Here is a 16,603-nt window from a genome sequence, read left to right on the forward strand (position 1 = left end):
AGGAAGTCGTGAAGAAAACAGTAAAGGTGAGCGGTCCGGAGTGTGGGAACTGTTTATGACGATTAGATTAAGGTATCCACAATCTTAAAATGCTATGGGAAGGGAGGGAAACAGGTCCGCGGCGTAGGAAGTGGTGAAGGAAGTAGTAAAGGCGAGTAGTCCGGAGTGTGGGATGTGTTTATGACGATTAGATTAAGGTATCCACAATCTTAAAATGCTATGGGAAGGGAGCGAAATAGGTCCGCGGCGTAGGAAGAGGCGAAGGGAGTAGTAAAGGCGAGTAGTCCGGAGTGTGGGAACTGTTAACGTCGATTAGATTAAGGTATCCACAATCTTAGAATGCTATGGGAAGGGAGGAAACAGGTCCGAAACGTAGGAAGTGGTAAAGGAAGTAGTCAAGGCGAGCAGTCCGGAGTGTGGGAACTGTTTATAAGGATTAGATTAAGGTATCTGCAATCTTAAAATGCAATGGGAAGAGAGGGAAACAGGTCCGCGACGTAGGAAGTAAGGAAGGCGAAGGAAGTAGTAAAGGCGAGCACTGTGGAGTCTGGGAACTGGAAACCAATTGTAACAGTTCGATTTCAATGCTACTAGCGTCGCGGCAACCACCATCTTTTTCAGGGTATCATCAGCTCGTGAAATTAGCCACGCCTTATTTCCTGTGGTGACCATTGACTATGGTATTGCTATATATAGTCACCTTCTTCTGTCATTCTGTTCGCTGAGCAAAGTTTACTAATTGGCTAAATGTTTTAGTTGGAGAAAATGAGAAGGAAGCCTATAGGCCTATTACATAAATGGGAGCTAAACAAACATTAGGATATTGACAAAATAACACTTATCTTTATGCTATCACAAACACACAGTTTTACTATTACTCATACAAGTAAAAATCAATGACCTAATAGAAACAGCTGACTGGATTCATATTTAACTCTTCCAACCAACCACGAGAATTCAATTGGATTGTTGCTGAAAACAAATTAAAGTTATTTGTTTATATCAAAGCTTGCTTACTCCGCTCAATTGGCGGTCCTGAGGCCGCATGCCTAGTTTATAATAGTTTGTATTTATGCGTTATTATTTAGTTTTTGATCGGAAGGAAACGAATAGAATGAAAAAGCAGCAGACCTAACCGATCAACCCCTTAAAAAGAAAATTAGGAAAAACTCTTGGCTAATACTGAATCACGATTAGAGCTTGAAATAGTTTTGTTTTAGGAATGCAAATTTTGCTAATGATTAACATCCTTATAACTAATTTTTGTTATGAAATAATCGTTATAATAAATGTGCTATACTATCTTCTCAATTTGGTCTCGTTTCCCACGGACAGGCTTTGCCTATTTGGGGACCATCCATTGTATGAATATTAAAATTTGTGTAATATATATTTATTGTGGAATAGATGATTTTTTATTTGATTTGATTTGGTGGATGTTTCTGTAATCTGTAGATCATAAGCAACAATAAATTAAAGTACTTAAACAATACCTTTTTTGATCCCGAATATGACTTAACCAACTTAACACAGCCTTGCTCTTCTAAATAAACAGTAAAGCCTTTGCTATTGGTCATATTTATAAAAATCTAAATTAAACTTAACTAGTTGAAGGAAAACTTGTAGGTAAACAAGGTGTTTGAAGAACTCAACCGGAGTTTAAACAAGAGACTGTTTGTTTAGAGGAAACTTTGATAATATTAAACTTGAGAGTCCTTGCTATAAGCTTTGACAAAGTTTATCTACATTTTAATGAACATGTTAAATAAAAATTATTCCTTTCAACCAAGGAAGATTTTAGCATATAATTGAATTATTGACCCGATTCGAATAAATATTACAAAGCTTAAACATGTAGGATTCGTTACTTGAAATCAATGAGTCTTTAGTATCATTTATACTAGTGGTCGTCCAGTGGTTGAAAACTCGACCAAAAATAATGTAACGTACAGGCCTCTCTATCTTCACCCCACGCTGTAAATAAAACATGTGATTGTAATTTCTTCAATTTATTTAGATTTTCTGTTTATATTTTGTTGATATTTCGTCACCAGCATGGCAACCCATAAGGCCCATGTTAATTTTGTTTGAATTTCAAATTAATATTTTATCCAATTTTTATTTATAAAGGAATTCTGCAAATATACAGTTAAATATATTTCTAACAGTATGCGTAGATTTTCCCTGCGATGCACTCGAGCAGAGAAAAAAAAGGGTTTTAAGTAACATGCTTGCCTATTAATATATAGATTATTTGTTATGCATGTCAAATAATTTTGTGTAGTTTATTGATGTTACTTTGTAATTGTGTGTAAGCCTGTTTTGTAAGATTGTAATAAAAAAATAATACTAACAGGTTATTAAAATTTATTATTATATTTTTCCATAGATTCAGTTTATATAATTATTTTGAACCTGAAACAAGATTGAAAACTTATTTAGCCCATCCAATATGTTAGCTTAGTGATGGATGACATTATTAAAACTTAAAATATAAGTTGCTAAATTACCTCTCAGTGTCAATCTATGTATTAGCCATTAATATTAATTTGTGTGACACACACGGTCATAATGATTCTTCTAAACATATTATCAACTCAAATAACACCACACATGATCTGTTCTATTAAGCTGAAATCCATACAAATAAATTTGTCAAAATTAACACAACATGTGTATAACGTGTTTCTTTGAAAAGTAAATAAATAATTTATAAAGTTCAGAGCTTATATTTAACATAAGAAAGTATTAAAGCCGTTTAAAAATAATGTCAGTAAGGAACAATCAAACCTTATTCTTTCGATAGTACGAGAAAAACATTTAAGTAAATAAATTTCGCCTATGCGTAGTTAAACACAACAACCAAAACATTATGTTAGTTTAATGTTAAATCTCTAATGAATTGATCAGTGCGAAGAGCACGTATGACGGTTTTTGAAGAGCGTGTTTTGTTGTATTTGCACGATTAACCGACTGACAGGCATGTAATGTGTATTAGAATACCTACTTTATGCTAACCAATGCTAATTTGATACCATGCTGCATATTTTGACGTAATCTTAATGGATATTTTAATGTTTTTTTTTGCTTCGAGTATAAATATATGTATTTTTTCTAAAGCATAAAATCGAATGCGTTCACCAACATCACTTACATACGTTATATAGCTCGCAGAGTTTCACTATGTATTCCACGTTCAGAACTGCGAAGCTACATGCACAGGTAGAGTTATCACTCAGCGCTCGTATGGGGATCACGAATAAGTTGAGTGAAGATATGACCTTACTCGCCATAACTGATAAAATGATGGCCTCAGAGCTGCATGCATAAGTTGGTGCATGACGTTTACCTTCCCGTGTTCGGTTGAGTTCAAATTGTATACATAATGGTTTAAATAAAAATGAAACTGATTAAAAATTGTATATGAATGTTTAAAATCATAAAATGTTTAAATATTTACCTCCGACCGTTTTTTAAAGTAGCCGTTTCATAACATTATTGTTTACTTTCATAACAGCGTAGTTTTCCTCATAACAACATAACGGACCAATGAGGTTCAAGAATTGAGAGAGAAGTAAAATTCTAATGATTCGAGCTTCAACTAATCAGCTGTTCAGGCCAATTTAATTGTTGTGTGGTGCAATCAGTGTTAGCTACAACGTTTCGTTGCATCACTGTCAGTGGACATGAGAGGTTATAAATGAAAAAATCTCTCTAAGAAGTTACGAGTAGTGATTTTTTAGTAATTAAAACACCATCGTAGGTAAAAGTAGTTTACGCAACTCACGTAAATTGTAGCTACGAGGACACTAATTTTGTTAAATGTTTCGTCAACAGATTTTCCGCGTGTTTCCGAAGAATTTTGAAACGTATATTTTTGCCACTATTTTAAAGCCACGTTTTGACCGGAGTTGGAACAAAATGTAAGACTTCGTTGACAACGCCTGTGGTTACGTTTTTTTTTACTCTAGTGTACGCGGCTGGATGTCATCCCAAACAATAAACCATACACGGATACTTATCCAACTAAATGTCACATATACTACGAGATTAATAAATTATGTTATTTATAGTAGTTAAGTAAATGTCCCCGGTTATTGAAATAAAAATACAATCAGAGAAATGAAATCTATTATGCTAAAACTCGTGTTAAAATAACGTTTGTTTATTGAAACTCAATTTTCCACGATTCACTTAACGAAAACCGGTCATTATTCACTTCAATTGTAATTACGTCACTGCTATCCAAGCTTAAATTTTCCGCTAATTATTAACGGTTTATTAAACTTAGTTACTCAGTTTTCCACCAACATTGGCAATGACTTTTTCAAATCATTTACTAAACAAGTGTTTTGTCAGAGTCAAATTATTGCATAAATAAAAATCCAAATTGTTTTGTTATAGATTTTTTTATTGGTATCATGTTCATGCTTGGAATAATCGTGTTTGGATCGAGTCCATATAAATGCGTGTTGTCACTAAACATTAAAAATTATTTTCTGAAATGGGGCCATTAGTGTTAAGCCCAAGTAACATGCATTTGATATAGGAAAAATAGTTTTTTTGTTATTTACACAAAAACTAAAAGAGATACGAAGTAATTTTAAAATTAATTTTTACTAAAAATAGTTAATAAAAAAATAATAAAAATAAATAGGAAACATATTTTTAGGTTATTCCTTGGGGACGATTTAGTGGGAAATAATTTTATTTCATCCTTGTACGTTAAGCGGTTTTCCCTTAATCAATTTGAGACAACTTACGTGGGCCACCCTGTATAGGCCCTAACAAGACACCATTCAGAAAAAAAAACATTAAAAATACAGATTGCATAATTACTGCCAGCATAGACAAGCTTTTTATTTTAATGCATTTTTTATCTTCTCGCCATGTTCATAATATCAGAATGAAACATATTTTTCCTGTGGTGTTTTAAAAATGCCTGCTGTATTTTTAACCGTTATTTTGACAGCTGAAACCGAATATTGTTACGTTAGTAGCATGTCACATCGTAAATAATATTCATAGCTAAATTACAAAATAAGGAGTGAGACCAGCCTGGACATTTAAAATAAATTAATTTTCTTTCTACCATAATTTTTTATGAGAACGTACAGTAATTGTTTGTGTTTACCATCCTAACCTAACCTAATTTAACCTAACCTAACCTACTCAATTATACAGTCAAAGATGGCCGCCAATTGGCTTGGATAAGGGATGTATTGGATGGCCCCCTGGAGTTGTTGGCGCAATTCATGTTACCCGACTAAAGTCTGCGTGAAGCATTATAAACAACACACAATAAAGCTGCTACCGCCTCACGTGGCTGGTGTTATAAAACAAGGAAATATTCACGGGTAACTTTATCATTAAACCCGTAACTCATGTGTTTGGTTTTAATTTGTTGCCACCCACCTGCTTTGTAATTTTGCCATAAAAACTGTCACAACAACACTGCCTAATTATTCAACATAATTAACAAAACACGGTTCATTTAGTTTTGATGATGGCCCATTTGTTTACATTCAGAATGCGCAATATGAAGTAACTAATTAGTATACAGCTTTGTATATAACAAAGGAAACCACAAAGAAGGTGTAGTAGTGTAGTACTTTCAGAATGGGGTGGATATAATGAGTTTGAAAGAGGGCCGGGTAGGGGAATAATTGCTGGCAAGTTCTAAATGCTGGCTGTATTTAAATTCTAGTGGTGAAAATGACAGGTGAAAACTTGGTAAAATACGCCACGGGGTGTCTTAAACAGAATCTACAAAGGGGTTTTCGACGAATGGATAAAGTTTTAAGCTGTTTGAAAAACGGATGATTTAAAAATCTTAGCAATTTCTAAGCTGTCACTAATATTGGAATAATTGAATGCAGTATAGCAAAACCAATTAGTTTTTAAGGAGTTAAAATCTTTTCCTATTTAAGGAATAAGCTATTACTGTAGGTCTCATGATAAAACCTAGACCCGGGACCGATTTACTTTTACTTTTTTGTTGTTATTACGATAACTCTAGCAAAAATTATCCAATTTTGAGGAATTTTGGACACACTACGTATATTCAATCAAGTTCGTGAACCAGCATGATCGGATTATGAGAACGGGATTTTACAAGGGATTTTTATGGGGTAAAGTTGATTTGTCTTATCTTTTGACCACCAAGACATAAGTTGTTTGTCGTTGCTGATATTATTTTAGAATGAATAAATGTTACATCTCTAAAGGAGATATTAACACTATCAAACATAAAAAAATAAATAAATGGAAATTGGCTTAGTCTGCAGGTTTACTGCAGCGGGGCATTCTTTATAAAAAACCTTTGAGTAACTTATTTACTAGCCAGTACATAAAACCTATCCATATAATGTTAATATTTGCACATTTTGGTATTGAGATTTTGTTTTAAAATAACACACATCTTTGGTGCTGAGTGTTAAAGCTCGTTTAATACCCGAACTCTAAATAAAACTAGCTACTTAAAATCTAATCAACCTGATGAGAAAACTACGGTCCCCAGTGTGTTGCTAATGTTCTGTTGTGGTTCAGAGTTTATCCTTTGTATGTTTGTTCTACAACCACAACATTCGCTCATATACGACAACCTTGTGTAGCTTGCCTTTACAAGATGATTTTTAATCAACATAGTTTAAAGTAAACCTTTTATAATTTTAACACCTTGTATAGGCCTAGTTAGTTTAGGATTTTGGTAAAACAATTTCTTAATACAGTTAGTTTATTTCGTTTAGCAATATGCAGTACTACCCATATTCTCTCGACGATGCTAGAAATATAGTTCAGTTTATACCATATGAATATTACAATATAACTTTAAAAAATTGTTCTAATAATAAAAAAAAAACAAATTAGCTATCTTTTTTATATTCTTAAAAAAAACAATCACAAATCCTAGACTCTGATAAAGTTGTAAGAAGAATGTATGTTTATTGTCCTACAACAGTTAAAGGGCCAGAATTTTTTACATAAAAAAACTATTTGACTAAAAACATAAAATTTAGCAATTATTTTCAAAATATCTTGTAGAGCTTAAAAAACAAATAATTTAGTATCTTGAAGCGTTATTATGCGCCCAAGGGTTACGAAGAAAATTCCAAAAAATTGTAAATTAAAAATTCCCATTTTGTTCTTACGGAGAAAAAGTAAACCGTTGTAATTGGCTTGTTTATGAACATATTTTCAATTATCAATTATCAATTATCAATTATTTAAGATGGGGACGCCACTATGTGCGTATTTTAACCCAAATATGAGTGAAGGATGAGTGTAGGATGAGTGGCGCGATCTTGTAGTCTTGTTAGTGACTAAGGCCGACATATTCCTTAGACACAGCTGTTAATTAATAGCCCATACAGCTAATGGCAATTAAGGGACCTACAGTTTATAGTGGAATCCGAACCACATTTTTCCTTGTAATTTACGAATTGGTCTAATTATCAGGATAGTACTGCGGATAGTCGTAGTACTCACTAGTGCGGACGTTAATCCACACCAGGGAGCATCGCATCCACAGTGCATCCCTATAAATATCCACAATTCGTGACCTCCTAGTAGCTGGATTACAGGACGACGCCACCCGTCCCATAATTTTGATAAATTTTGATCAGTTATGGCAAATGTATTTAGTTCATTTTAAAATACTCGTTTAAGTTCGTTAAAAACAACACAGTCGTTTTAAAGTACTCGTTAAACCAATGCTATTTAAATAGGGAATGGATGTGATATTTTTAAGGAGATATTTGAGAGTAAATCCAATCAGGCAAATGGAAATTCGCTTAGTCTGCAGGTTTGCTGTGGCGGGGTAATTTTATTTAGCGTCATTACCTAAGATTAAGATGAGTGTGAAAAGTTTCACTATCTTTGATTTCCCAATATTAACAGTTTTTTTACATTTTGAGCTAAGTTCGGCATTTTAAAATATATTCTTTCGGCTACTCAAATAGGTTCGTGGGTTGATCATACTTCCTAAAATTATTGAACTGCTATACTTAAAAAAAAAACATTAAATTTCTTACTCGCACTCCATTGGCTACTTATCATATTTAAATGGCGTACTACGTATTGCACAGTAATTGTATCATGATTATGCCTTATACCATATTACCACAGCAGCATCAGCTATCAATTGTATTTCTAGCATTTAGACAAATCAATAGGGCTTACACACAGTACACCAGCCTCTTCCCATTCTACCATATCATCTATTTCAAACGTTACTGAACCTGCTTCACCAGTATTTGTGGTTACATACACGCATGTACATGTACATGTAGGTCCTTATGTATTCTCGTGTTTGGTATATTTGACGTTGTTCAAATATTAAAAAATCTTTTTATAAACGTTTTAATCTCTCCCCCAATGCATAGTATAAGTATTATTTTCGTCAACATTTATAAGCTGTATTCAGTTTTTGGTTTTCTGGGTTCCCCTGAACCCGAAAAAGTGGTTTTCCATCTGAAGTGTGTATATGTGTTTCATAGAAGTGTCAATAACAATATTTTATTTTATTTTTTTGATACTAGGGATTTTCATGCTCCGCACTTACTCTTGACAGCCTACTATGGACTTAATAGTATATTTCGTACCTAGGGCCGAAAATGAGGTTTTGCCGGCTCGAGATAGTTTTTAGTTAGAGATTAGTTCTTTTTCAGCGGTGACAATAAAACAATTCTATTGCAATGCTATATATTGTGTATTTGAAGTAAGCGGGCAGCTGATTTTGCGGAACTAGGGATGTAAAAACCTGCTCGGTCCCCAAATGTAGATGACAGTTGGCATGGCCAGCAAAACGTAACTTTCAGCCACCAATTAACGTATGTAAAACAGCTAAAAACAAAATAGTGTGGTGAAAAATCTTTATCTGACATATTTGTACCTGACCAAAGGTACTCAGTTCATACTCAAACTTAAAAAGGTTCCAGTTTTCCCTTCCATTTACATTTTATAAACATGATCATTTATTAAGACGCATCGTATAGCTCTCCGAGCATCCATAGTTATCCTGTCCGCAACAATTTCAATCTTTCAGTACCACGGCACTCAACCACTTCCATTCAGAAAAACCTTCACTTCGATGCAGTAACACTTTTTAATGACCACCCTTTGAAAGCTGAACAGGACATCGGAAAATTCAGGAAATGTCTTCAGTCCATCTTGATAAATAAGGTCTACTACAGCGTCCGGAAATTTGCTGGTAGTCTTGATTAAACATCAAAAGGGTTGTGTGTCACAACTGAAAAATGTTTATATTTAGTACTTAATTTAATTTCAAAATAAATGTAATTTTATCAGTACTTGGCTATTGCAACCGTTTTGTTAATCTTGCCCAATAAAGGACTTTGACTTGCAATATACTGTAGTATATTAGTTTATTTGTTTCATTCCACTCTTATGTTCACTCTGATTAAAGGGCCAAAATACCATATGTTTAAACCTCAATAGAGTAGATCATGAGGTATTTTTAAATCAGTAAAATTAATTATCCTCCACAATTTGAAAGCCAACTTCTTACAAAATATGTAACTGAAGTATGTTTTGATAAGTACTCATCTTTAATTACTCTAAAGTAAATAATACTTGACTTTGAATTAAGGGAAATAATACAATACTGTCTCCAAAGGCTCATTTTATCAAAGAAAACCTAAAAACTTAAGTTATGTAAAGTTTACGAAATTATTCCCAACTAATTAAAAGTTCTGAAAACTCTTAATCTACAACCTCTACATGCCAAATCCAAATGGCATTTACGAACTTTGACTTTGGACGGTATTTGACTTCGCAGGTATGTTAAGACTTTAATTAAATGCTGACTCCGGGCGTAGTAAAGGCTTATATATTTAGAGCCAATTTCAAGTGTACTGTATATTAAGCTAGAATGTAATGTCATGAATATGTAGGTGACACTGTAATACCTTTTGATGTCCTCAGAGGCAAAAAAACACCATTCGTTCAAATTCGCGAACCATCATGATCGGACCATGGGAACGGGGTTTTATAGGGGTATTTATGGGGTAAAAATAGGGTTTTCTCATTTTTTAATCTAAAATCACAAAACTTTCCAATTTCTCTCTAGACCTTTTTAAAGAATTCAGTATATCAAAGTTTTTTCGTACGGTTATTAGTAACGGAAGTAAAAAAAATGTAAATTTAAAATGTCCATGTTATTCTTACGGAGAATATTGTAAAATACTGTATTGTAATTTGCTTGTTTATGGATGTATTTTGATCAAACTTGGCAAATTATTTATTTTATTAAAACCTATTTGATAATATTTTATGTAGTGTTTTATGTAATTATACTATAAATACTGTCGTCAGTTAGAATCGTATAGCCCACAGATTAACTATATAGAGCAAGAAGGTTGCATCACTTAGTTACAACCATAATGCATCAATTAGGAATGTTATTTTGCAGATACAGCTTCTATTTTTTCATCTATTTAAGAAAACTAGGGACCATTGAGGTATAACACCGTGAAAACATACGTAGAATGTCAGCTGGAACCACATTACACCAAAATCTCATTTTCACCAAAAATTGTCAGTTAGAACCCTATTGTTTTGGACCCGCGAAATGACGACCTTCATACACGGAGGTAATAACGACACCTTGTACGGCCTGAGAATGGTTCCTAGCAGAACCGAAACTATAGTCGCCACAAACAAGCAGTTTGGATTACTGAATGCAGGTACTTAAACCATTTTAAATATTCAAACGTAAACCTGAGGCTAACAACTCTTGAAGAAAGTAAGTCCATTGAAATCATGTAGTTTACAAGACAAATGAATAGCTTCCAAAGACAAGGAGAATTCCGCTAGAGGAATAACTTAGAACTAGGAATCCATACCAATCTACATAAACTAGTGAAATACGCAAGTCATCCGTCATATATTTACGTGAAATGTGATGTTAAGCCATAATGATATTGGTCGTTGCAAATGATATTGCCGGTATAAAGCTGACATATCGAAGGAGCTCTCATTTATAGCTCGAATGGTGCTTTGAGTGTAATTTATAACATATATGTTAACATAAAAAGTCCTATGTATAACGTAACATACATGACGTATATGTTTAGATAGCCAAAATGTCAAAATTCAATGCAAGGGACACTTCTAAATTTGTAGATACTATAATTATGTTGAACATTTTTAAATAGGTTTTTTTTTTGTTAGAAATCTATACCTGTAAAAGGCAAAGCCCTCGCTGACTGACTGACTTATTAACTCACTCATCACTAATTCTCCTACTTCCCATTTACCTAGGAGGCTGAAATTTGGTACACTGATTCTTTAGTCATTAAATTTTGCATTTAAATGGGAATGACTTGGATGGAAGGAACTAATATTATAGATTTGAATTTTTGGAGTAGTTTCAATAACATGAAAACTAATTGACCAATTGAGCTGATTATTTCCATTCGTAGAGCCAATATAACCACAGGCTTAAAGGACACAGTCCTCTTTTATTTTAATCCTCTACCAGGGCTCTGCCCTGACAGCTTAAAGTTGGTTCTATGATATGCAATAGCATTTAAAGTTATAAGAAAGTATGTGTCAGAATGATGATACCGTTTATTTGCATTTATGACAACAGCTAATTTGAACTAAGCAGCAACAAAAAGCCATGATACAATAATAACTGTCAATGTAGGATTGTTTACAGTTATGTTTATGTTTTTAATTTCATGAATAAATTGTGATATTGTGTGAATGTTTGATATGTTTTTCTATTGTTTAGGTGCAGTGGTAGAACATGGCTATGGGAGATGAGATGTGTTATACTATAGCATACTATCAATTTAAAGAACCAAATTTTATTAAACCGTGTCCCCTCCCCCATTGGAAACGCAAAGCTTGAGTATAACTGCAATAAGCAGTTTAGTCTTATATGCCAACCCCGTAAGAAGGACGGGTACTCTGCTAGTCTTTTATAAGTATTGTCTTGCAAGTGTTGAAATAGTTAAGTACACATATATCGATAGGTATTTGAAAATGTTCTTAAATTATCAAAGCACTAACGCCAGAATTTTGTAACATTGAACGTTCTGGTATCTTAGTATTGTGGCACTCAGTTATTTAATAATTAATAATTAATTAATGTGCGTAGTAAAAACACATTGAATGTTTAACTTGAAAATTTTCGTTAGTTTGATTTCAGGTTAGTAAAGCCAATCAAAATTCAGTTCCAAATGCTATTCAAACATTTTTGAAATTATTTTTTGTAAACCAGGGGCCCATTTCATAATAAACTACAAGTTACAAGTTACAACTAATGTCGAACACATTCCCGCAGAAAAAAATTTCCCCCTCTCCATGTCCTCTACAATACCTTTATTGACTGGACTACCCCTGTACATCTTATTTATGAGATGTATAGTTTTAAAACATGTGTTCGTTAATTAATTGTTTATGTTTACCAATTTTGTAAATAGAATGGATTGAGTAAAATAATGTTTCTTTTAAGTGGAATCTAATTATTATACAATAAATGGCAACGAGGATGACGGAAATAGGAAATATAAAAAGTTGAGATCAGTTGCAAAGAGGCAAATTTCAAAAGCCTTTAAACTAATTGTAGAAAATAAATCAACTGATAAAACGACAAGTTCAGAGATAAATGTGAGGTTAGACAGTTTAAGATCGTATTGGAAAAAATTTGAAGACGCACAAACCAAAATTGAACTTACCACTGAAGATGAAGAACAAGATGATCTAGCCTCGTATAGAAGTGAAACAGAAGAAATGTACATCGTTTTAGAAGCAGCTTTGAGACATGAAAAGGCACGACACAATACAGAGCCTACAGCAGCACATCCACTTAACAAGGAACCAAGCACAACATCAAACATTAGTTTTGTTCCATATGATGAAGAAGAATCTTTTAGGCCCCTATTACACGAGGTAGCCTGGCGACGTCGCCAGCGACCAAACTGGCTACTCAGCTTGTCATGGGGCATTGATTCTTATGGATGTTATTACACGAGGGTAGCCAGCGACGCAGCCACACTTTGGCGACCGACTGGCTACCGAGCCCCGTCGCCACTGTGGTAGCCACTGGCTACCCATATTGGCGACGCTGCGTTGTAGCATATGGAGCTTATTACACTAGGTCGCCAGTATCACGTCGCCACTCGGTTAGTTCATATCACGGGGGTACTTGCACACTGTTGTGTTGCGTTCTGTTGTGTTGTGAGTGTGTGAATTGTTCACTTCAGTTGATAAAATGTCTATATCATCCTTTATGACTCGAAGAAACTGGATTGTGACATACGAAAATAATTGAAACATTTTTTATTGTCCGCACAGAGCTCATCAAAAAGGGTGTAATATAACCCTTTTGATTCTCTTGCACTAAGCATTGGATGAACGTACATTTTTCTCTTCCTTTGCCTCCTTTTCTTCAAAAGTAACAGAAGGAGAAGATACTTATAATCACTCATTATTCATTGTAAACATACCGCTCATAACTAGTACAAGACAAGTGCAAGACAAGCACTCACAACAACGGCGCCACGGCGGTAAAATTCTGGCTACTCAACTGGCTACTCAACTGGTTATAGGTTTGGTGGCCAGTGCGTCGCCAGCTACTGCCGCTGGCGACGTCGCCAGGCTACCTCGTGTAATAGGGGCCTTAGGAATTTCATCAAACGATTTGAAAATTTCCTTGTACTTAAAGATGTAAATGAAGAGAAAACAAAGCTTTGTGGTTTACTACATGCACTTTCACCTAAACTACATGAACGACTTCTAGACATAGTTACCCCTGATGACCCTTACAAGATTAACTATGAAAATGTAATTTATATTTTGAAAGAACATTTAGAACCATTACCAAGTGTATTAACATTACAACATCGCTTTGTGTGTAGAGTACAACAACCGAATGAGTCAATCATGGAATTCGCTATGGAATTAAAGAAACTGTCCAAAGATTGTCAGTTTAACTATGATTGTGGAAAGTCAGTAACTGATATGTTATTATGCATTCAAATGGTAAGAGGACTTCACGACCATGATATTAAAGGACAACTTTTACACAGGAAAATTTTAACTACTTTTAAGGAAGCACTTGAACTTGCAACATCACTGGAAGCTTCGAGAACTGAAAGCAACATGATGACTGCTCAAACAGCACCACCAGAAGTTCCAGTGCTCAAGGTTGTAGAAAATCAGACAAGAAAATGGGACGGATACTCTGGGAGCAAGAACACTGTACAGGCAACAAACAAAGAGCAATATTTTCCTTCCCGTTCAAAGTTTTCAGGTCTACAAGGACGGTGTGGAGATAAATACCATAGAGCAAATACATGCAAGTTTAGAAATTAATTTTGTAATAAATGTAACAAAGTAGGGCATATTGCAAAAGTATGTATGGGAGGACCAAGAAAACAACCAATCGACCAACGACAGAGAGGATGAAAAACAGTTAGATGATACCTATGATACTACCTATGATTCTTATAAACTTCAAGAAAATTATAGTGATAAGTTTATTATGAAAATAGAAATTGAAGGAAAACCATTATCTATGGAACTTGATACAGGAGCAGTATGACGAAATTTCGGGTTGAGAGACAAAATTGAGATTTTATAGTGCGTAATTGTCGTCTCACCTGAAATTCTGTCACACCTTAAATTTGTCCAGATAGCTTAGCCTACAATGAGATAGTCCAGGACTCTAACGTGTTCGTGAATTAATGATCGTTTCGAGTTTATTGGCTCAGAATATTAATTACAACAATAATGCTTACAATGTTAAGCTTACCTTCAACAAGTGTTCATCATAGCCACTCGAAAAATATGTAAAGTTAAATTTAGAATTTTGAATAACCTATCGAAATGCGAATAAGCCTAGTTAATTAGAAACTAAACTAAAACGTGATTCGGTCGTTATACTTGGTAATCACCAAAGTAAACTTGTCGGGAAAATTAGACTCGGTCGATCACCAGAGTCGATACGGGGTTTTTAAACCAAATTTACGTAGGACGGTCCGGGGTAACGGGGTAAGTCGTACGTAAACCGTTCTGGCAACTTAACTGATTTCCGAAGCTGGTTTAAGACAAAAGGTAGTGTGCTCGTACGTGAAAAAGCGTGCGGAGTGCGCGCGACTGCGGCACAGTAAAATAAAAATAATAAAACTTCTCTAAAAATGAGATTAAACAAAATAAATTCGGTAGCACACTAACCTGATGACTTATGATTCTACCAGGAACGGGGGAAATCTTTAATTGACCAGAATTTAGGAGGTTATAGGCTGTTGGATTGTCTCCAAACAGCAAGCGTACTGACGGTTCGGTAGCGGGTGGACGACTGATCATGAGGTCCGCTCTTCTGGTCCTTCTTCGCCATCGCCCCTGGCGGCGGGGTAGGTAACTAGCGTCATCCCCTCTACGATGACGTAGGACCCTTGCCCCTACGATGCCGCTGACAACGCGGGCGCGGCTTACCCCGAACGTAGAAAATTATAATATTTAAAATGAAACTTTTAAAAATCGGGTTTTTACCCCTTGACGGGTTTTGGGTCGTTACACCCCCTTCTTACTTCGCAGAGAAAAAAAGAAAAACGGAAAAAGAAAAAAAAATACCCAAACCTAAGGTATTGTCGGCGTCTGCTGCGAAACTCTTGAGCAAGAAAATAACGAAATCGAAACTCTCCTTAAAATGGGCACATCGCCTCAATATATTTCCTTCATTGTCCGCAGCTTATTCGTGCGGACCCGGAAAAACGTTCCATCTCCCCTGAACACCTTAATCCTCTGATTTTTTCTTCGCCACCCCGTGTCTTCCAACGGCAAATTGGACAGGAGGTCGCGCACCTCCTGTGGCACTGGCCGGTTAGACGACGCGGTGGCGAACGGGATGTGAGGCGTATCTGCGGAAGCATTGCGACGGTTGGCTGGGGATACCTCCACCAGCGCGACCGTTGTAACCGCGGGTCGATGGGGTGGCTCTTCTTCCTCCTCGCCTTCCAGGTCGGACGTGACCTTCTCGAGGAGCGCGAGTTCGTTGGCTAGGCACGTCTCTAGTAGCTTGCCCTGGTCATTCGACAGCCTACTCACTGCAGCTACGTCATTGGCGCGGGTCCGGAACATTCTCCAGGACCGCGTTCTACAGTGAGTTCAAATCGTGCTAAGCCGAGGTCGTTAACTTGCGTTATTCCTAAAACTAAATCGCAAGCCAATCCCGTCACATGCAACGCGTCCCATTCGTATTCGAGTCCACCGAATAATCCGCGAACTCGGTATCCAGTCGTGATGTGAGACAGCATGCCATTCGCCATTCTTATATCAACATCGCTGTCTATAGGCGGAACCCCTCGGGATTGTAATAACGTTGCGAGACGGTCACCAATGAGGCTGACCACGGCGCCGGTATCCACGAGGGCCCTAAACGGTTGACTGAATATCTCTACGGCTACGAAGGGTCTTGTGTCGAGGGAAACAACATCGTGATTGGTAGAGACGGGGAAATCCTTTATTCGTTGGAGCCATGCGCTCCATTGTTGGGGGAGTTGTGTTTCGGATCGGGGATTTGGACTCAGCTGCCCCCTCCTTAGCTGAATCCTGTGTGCGTTTCCCGCCT

Source organism: Macrosteles quadrilineatus, unplaced genomic scaffold, assembly GCF_028750875.1.
Source record: "Macrosteles quadrilineatus isolate MER2022 unplaced genomic scaffold, UCM_ALF_1.0 Scaffold_3__2_contigs__length_128488019, whole genome shotgun sequence".
In the NCBI taxonomy this organism is placed as follows: domain Eukaryota; kingdom Metazoa; phylum Arthropoda; class Insecta; order Hemiptera; family Cicadellidae; genus Macrosteles; species Macrosteles quadrilineatus.